This window comes from Trichosurus vulpecula, chromosome 5, assembly GCF_011100635.1.
Source record: "Trichosurus vulpecula isolate mTriVul1 chromosome 5, mTriVul1.pri, whole genome shotgun sequence".
Taxonomy (NCBI): domain Eukaryota; kingdom Metazoa; phylum Chordata; class Mammalia; order Diprotodontia; family Phalangeridae; genus Trichosurus; species Trichosurus vulpecula.
In genome coordinates, this window is record NC_050577.1 from 285,069,750 (window position 1) to 285,076,368 (window position 6,619).

General features: G+C 44.2%; 1 pseudogene; it reads left to right on the top strand.

Moving 5' to 3' along the window:
- The first annotated feature begins 789 nt into the window (after positions 1-789).
- Positions 790-1,857, top strand: LOC118851353 (annotated as a pseudogene).
- The last annotated feature ends 4,762 nt before the right edge of the window (positions 1,858-6,619 follow it).

Below are 6,619 nucleotides of genomic sequence, written 5' to 3' on the forward strand. Positions count from 1 at the left end.
ACTCTGCCTGTCTCTTGGAGAAAAATATTATGTTATTATAATAACTTATATTTACATAGGTGTCTCCTATTTACAAAGCACTTTCTTCACAACAACATTAAAAGGTAGGAAGGGTATGTATTAATCTCCTTTTCAAAAGGAATAAACTGTGATGCAGAGGTGAAATGACTTGCCTTGGGGAGGGTGGGGACGACATGGGGTTAGCAGGTGACAGAGCTGGAGCTCGTAGCCTAGGTCTCCTGACTTGCAGTGCCCTCTTTACATACACATACCATGGTTGTGTCCTATGGTTGAATTACTGAACTAAGAACTTTTTGAGAATTCTTGGGTGTGCTCATTCCAAAGCACTTGAGACCAACCCATTCCCCCACCCCCTGCTGATGTTAGTTTGGCCCTTTGCACATGCATATTGAAATTGATAAACATTTTATCCCTATTGTGAGGGTCTAAATTCACTGTCTCTATAACTCCGTGATTTTTCTATCACCTCTCAAGAAAGACCCATCCAGTATATTTAACTGCCAGAACCTTCAACCCACCAACTAAATGGAGAGAACTGTAACTAGGCCCCAGAGTCCTGTGCTTAGCTCCTAACAAGTTAATAGCTGCAGTGTTGGGGGAGGTGCAAGGGGCTGAAGAGTCATGATGTAGCTGGAGCGGCCAGGCATACCAGTGCCCCCTGAGGATTGGTGCATGATCTGCTAGGCTCTCTCATCCCATGAAACCCCTCTGAACTTTAAGAAGCTACATACTGACACCAGACAGTGCTCTGGGCACGCATATACTTTCATGATGATGAAGAACTTCAAGTTTAAGGTGGACTTGGAGCTGGAGGAGCTCTCCTTGGTGCCCTTTGGCAATGAGATCCTCTTCTGCAAGATGCGGCTACTGGACAGGGACAGCTTCAGTGCTGAGTCTTCCGGGGAGGTGGTACAAGCAAACTGTGTTCACTGGAGAAAGAAGTTCTCATTTATGTGTAAAATGAGTGCAAGCTCTACTAAGGGTGTTCTGGATCCCTGCATGTACAAGGTTTCTGTGAGGAAGGAATTAAAAGGAGGAAAGGCTTATGCAAAGTTGGGCTTTGCAGATCTAAACCTAGCAGAGTTTGCTGGACCAGGAAATACTACTCATTGCTGTTTGCTAGAAGGTTATGATACCAAAAATAAAAGACAAGATAATTCTATTCTTAAAGTCTTAATCAGTATGTGGCTCATGTCTGGTGATCCATGTTTTAAAAGTCCTCCATCCTCATCAATGTATATACCAGTTGCCAGTGAATCTGAATCTCTACATGAGGATTGGAAGAGTGGAGAGTCTCTCAAAATCCACCTTGGGCTGTCATATCTATCAGCAGAGAGTGCCTTGGTTCCAGATGAACTTGATGCCTGTGGACATTCCAGAACATCAAGCTGTGCAAGCCAGCAACCAAAAGTGTCAGGTTATAGTACATGTCACTCCAGGTCATCTAGTTTCTCTGACCTCTGCCACAAGAGAAATGTTTCAGTGGAAAGTACATCAACAGGTATTGAAAGTATCCCAGAGCCATGTGATGACATTGAACAGAAAGTAGTTGATCTTAATTTTGATACACCCATTAAACAAGATGTGATGAATCATAAGAGAAATTCAATAGGCACCCTCTGAAGCAAGATTCCTGTGGAATCTCAACTAAACATGCATTGATGCTACCAGAGTGGATGACAGATGATATTGTTGAAAAAAATTTGCAAAGTCAAACTCCAGCCTGGACTCCAGTGCAGAAGAAAAGGACTGAGGCTATTTGTGGGTTCTGGGGGGAGTACATCTTTTGGCAGTCATCACCTTCCAAATAGAGTGGGATCTGACCCATATGAATAAGTCATGAAAAAATGCTAAAAGTGGTGCTTTCCTGTGGATCTCAGATGCTGATGCTCAGGGCTTTCAGGTCCCTTTTCTCAAACTCTTGTGTGAAAGTGCACAGAGGAAGACCAATAGTGGTTTCTTCTGTAAAAAAGGAAAATGAACATTGGTTTGTCTTGTTCATCTCAAAGTGCCTCTTGTTCTATGACAGGATACTTTGACATGGTGGTATGAAGCACCATCACACAGTGAGGGCCATGTGTGGGCATAAGTTGCAAATGCACATATTAGTGAATTTTTGCTTTCTACTTAGAAAACATCCTGTCTTGGAAGGGAAAAGAATGCTATATATTTTAAGTGTCATTTCTATATTCATAGGCAGTGATGATTACTATGTTTGGAATTTGGCTTTAAGGAGAAAACCCTTTCAAAAAACTGATTGACTGTGAGAATCCAAATTTATAAATTCTTCCTATATTAATAGAGTTTTTTTCAAGGCTAAAATATCCTAAAATATCACTACCAAATTAACATCCCTTTTCCAGGCATTACCTAATTTAAAATATGGATCTACAGTTTTAGGGGAAATGGTTCTCTGTGGTCTAAATATACAAACCATTTATTGCTTCTAAATTTGTCAAACACAAATATACCTGCAGTGCCCAGAAACAGGTACATAAAAGTTAAAACGAGTGAGTGGCATTAGCACCATCGAACAGAATTCTCGTACATGGTCATTGCTGCTGTTTGCTAACAGATATGGAAAAGCTATGGGCATTGCCACTCTGGAAGTGTTCCCAGGCAAGCTTAATGTCCAATATATCAGGTCACCAGAAGTCACCTTGTCCCAGCTATGTGTTCACTTAACTACAGAATGATGGAGTCTACTGTTTTGGGGTGCAAAATCTCAGAGGACTAAAAGTAAAATTGTCATCTCCGTGGAGTCAGGGTGGCCTTTAGCACAAAAACTCTGTGTGAGCCTGGACAATGAATCCACTATGACATGGGATAGAGCAAAGTAGACCGATTGCTGTTTGGCACTGATGATGTGGATTTGTTTCTTCTATCAGCCCTCTATGGTCAGGCACTAAGGTTTTTCCTTAACCATGCCCAAAGGTGCCTAGAGAAAAGGAGGATAAGCAAAACCATATCAAAGAATAGAGAGACTACGTAGCCTACTTCCACTTATTTATGGGATATGAGTCGTTTCATATGGGGGGGAAGGGGAGTGGTTGATACTGCAGCATACATTCATTCTGGATCATTTAATCACTGTAACAAAATATTAATTCTTGATGAGGAATTCCCAGCCCCTTAACTCTCAAATCTGACATGCTGTGTCCAAGAAAGGCATTGCACTGAAATGTCTGCAAAGAGACAGGTATACCTGTCTCTAGGTTATAAGCTTCCTGTCCTCAGGAAGGTCTTCATTTTAGAAGTATAAGAATGTCCAGAATAAACCTCTGGAACCTCCAAGTAAGAGCTTAGGACATACCACTAGTAATGCATCATGGTGGAGATGATCTAGGTTGCGATTTTCCAAGCTACCTTGTTGAATATCAAGTGAAAGAAACTTTCTCTATATCCATGAGGTTTTCCAAGCTGAGGTTAGTGGTGGGTAGCTCATTTGAGAATGAGTAAAATTAAAACATCCCAGGCAATCTCTCCTAGGCATCCTGCATAGGTTGTGTAGGAAGGGCCAAGTGCCTTCTGATGTAGGAAGAAGCTACATTTTCTGGAATTCCAGAAAGAGCAAGGAGAGGTTTGGCTGTGACCATGCCCTTTAGAATAATCTGGGGGACTATGTATGTCCCCTAAGATCTCCATAAGACAGTTTTTCTTTGGGCCTTCCTTCCTAACAAGCTGTAAGAGTGCAACCTCTAGGGCCTCCTCTTTTCTTCCCTTCTATCTCTCTGCCCAAAACAGATGGTAGAAACATCTAGGGATTAACACGAGTGGTCACACCTAACAGAGGACAGGGCTACATTATGGGCACAAATGAGAAAAAGGAATGGGGTTAAAAGCAGTCCTGAAGCATACAGATGTCAGGTTTCATCTATCTGGCTTGGGCTTGTGTTGGTAAGCAAAATGGGCTCTTAGCACTCAGTCCAACCAAGTGCCCCTGAAGAGTTTGGCTTTTGTTTCCTTTGAGTAATTCAGTGTATTTCATTGAGTCTTACTAGGTGCTAAGCCCCAGGCCCAGACCCCTATTAGGGTAAGCCTATGTGGGTGTGAAGCTCCCAAGGTACTAAGGAGAGGTGCTAACTCAAGAGCCAATCATAGGAGCCTAAGTTCTGGTCATTCAGATGATGTTTGATGACATCTGAAATGCTATAAGAAGAGAAGACAGAGCCATTTGCACAGGGCTCTCACCCTTGCTGGCATGGAGACTCTAGGCAGGTGTAGCTAAGAGTCCTCCAGCTCATAACCTGGATGTTGAGACTTTGTTAAACTCTGGTTTGGGATTTGAATCAGACAAGGTCTGTCTGTCAATGTTTGTGATTTGTTTGTATTTGTTCCAAAGCTCAGGGTGCTGGCTTTTTCCCTTGAACTAAGGTATTTGTATGCTGAATTAAAGTAAGCTTGTCAACCCCTTAACATCGCTTTGCTTGGTGAAGCAGATTAAAAGAACCTGGGCTTTTGCAGCATGCTGGTAGCATTCTTGTTGTTGGGCTTGGGTTGGTCTTTCACCCCCACAACAGCTGCTAGCTGGGTTGTTGAAACAGGGCTTGATACCCTTCTTGCCTTTTCTTCCTTCCTTATTCATGTTCAGCATGGCAGAGACGATGATATACAGACAGATGCCTGATGACATGGAGCTTTTCGGGGATATGTCCAGCTTGCCCCTAAAGAAGTTCCAGGCTGAATGTGCATGGGCCAATGAGTAGGAAAGCCTGCGGTTACTACTGCCCTCTCCTCTACCAAACCCCTCAATGCCTGCTGCTGGGAGGCCAGAGGTGGAATATAGCTGTTCATTATTCCATACAGGCTTGTCTGCAGCACTATATCAGCCTGGAGCCCTAGCTCCCTGTGTCCTGCTGCTCCCTCTCCCCACATCCATTTACATTCCCACCTCTAATCTTAACCAGATTCAATAACCTTCTGGTAGGGAAAGTGGGGTGTATGTGTGGGGCAGGGAGGCAGGGGGAAAAGGGAGATACCATCAAGAGATGAGAACTTTTCCTGATTCCTAGCAGACTAGGGAAGGGGGCCAGGGGAGGAAAACAGGCCAGTGCACCAAACTGAGAGGCTATCTTTTTCCTAGACTGGAAGAATCCTTTTGATGAGGAAAAAGGTGATAGTCCCTAAAATAATGAAGGAACTTAGCTGGACCAGGCCACGATTCTGAGCTAATATTTTGATTGCTTCAAATAGCAGTGGAGTTTAGTAGCAAAAAACATTGGAGTTGGACTGCTAAGACCAGAGTTCAAATCCTAACTTTTTTACTCAATAGCTGTGTGACCTTGGGCAACTCACTGCCTGCTCTATACTCCCATTTCCTGATTTGTAAATTGAAAGGGTTGGACTAGATGACCTCTAGGGTCCTGGGTTGCTTCATCTTGATCTGCTCCCCTACCTGTGTCCCCCATCCCTCTATCCCAGGCTGGACTGCAACATTTCCAAGGATGCCTCCACAGTAACATGTACACCCTGTTTGTACCTGGCTCCCAGGAAGTCAAGTCAGCTGGGCCTAGGGAAGCCTAGGGAAGCCAATCTCTGCAACACTGGCCTATCCAGTACCTCTCCCTTTCCCTCACCCCAGATCCCAGCTGAGCCCAGCCCCAACCCCAGCAGCCAGGAAGGGGGTCCGGGACCCTGGGTCTGAGCCAAGCCTGTGTCCTGCCCCTGCTACTACCATACCCCAGCCAGGGCCATGTCCCCTAGAAATAGCTCATAGATTGGACAATAGATTCCTGCCTTCCTAGCACAGAGTGAATGTAAATACCAAGTAGAAACTGTTTCTCTTTTGGCCAGGAACCCTGAGGGTCTTCCCTTCCCAGGTTGATTTTTTTTTTGGAGTTTTGATTAAAGGGGCCGTCCCTTGGTCAACTTCTTAAAGAGGCCCATTGGGCATTCAGTCTGAAAAGACCTTAGCCTGAAAGGGCCAGGGTCTCTCATTGTAGCCTGGGCATCTCCAGTCATCCTGATGAATATCTGGCTCCTGGACCCAGGTGGCTCTGGAGGAGAAAGTGAGGCTGATGACCTTGCACAGCCCACCCTCACTCAAATCCAAGTCAACCGCAAGTCATGTCATCATTTCCCCGACGTCATGGTCCTCTTCGAGAATGAAGGACAAACACAATAACAACCTCCAGAAATATGAGGAAGGGCAAGCAGAGCCACCTCACCAACTCAGTGGTTGCTACGGCCATGGCCAAGGACTCTGGGAATATATCTAAATGTTAGCTATTACTATTATTATTATTATTATTAACCACTTGGCACAGTGCCTGACACAAAGGAAGTATTATCTAACTGTTAGCTATTGTTGTTTATTATTATTATTATTATTAACTCACAGGGTTGTTGTGAGGACTGAATGAGCTAATGATTGTAAAGCATTTCCTTAGCACTTAATTCTGTGCCCCTCCCAAATCCATATGCATTCACTGCTGCTCTTCAAGCACCTGGTGTGTGCTTGGCTTGGCTATAAGCCACAAAAGAACATTACCCCATAACATAGAGCTTAGAGCCCTGGCTGGGGGATGGGGGGTGGGGAAATTGAGGAGAGACACTGAACAGTCAGCAAGTAAGGAGCTCTAGGTAAATGATTGGATAA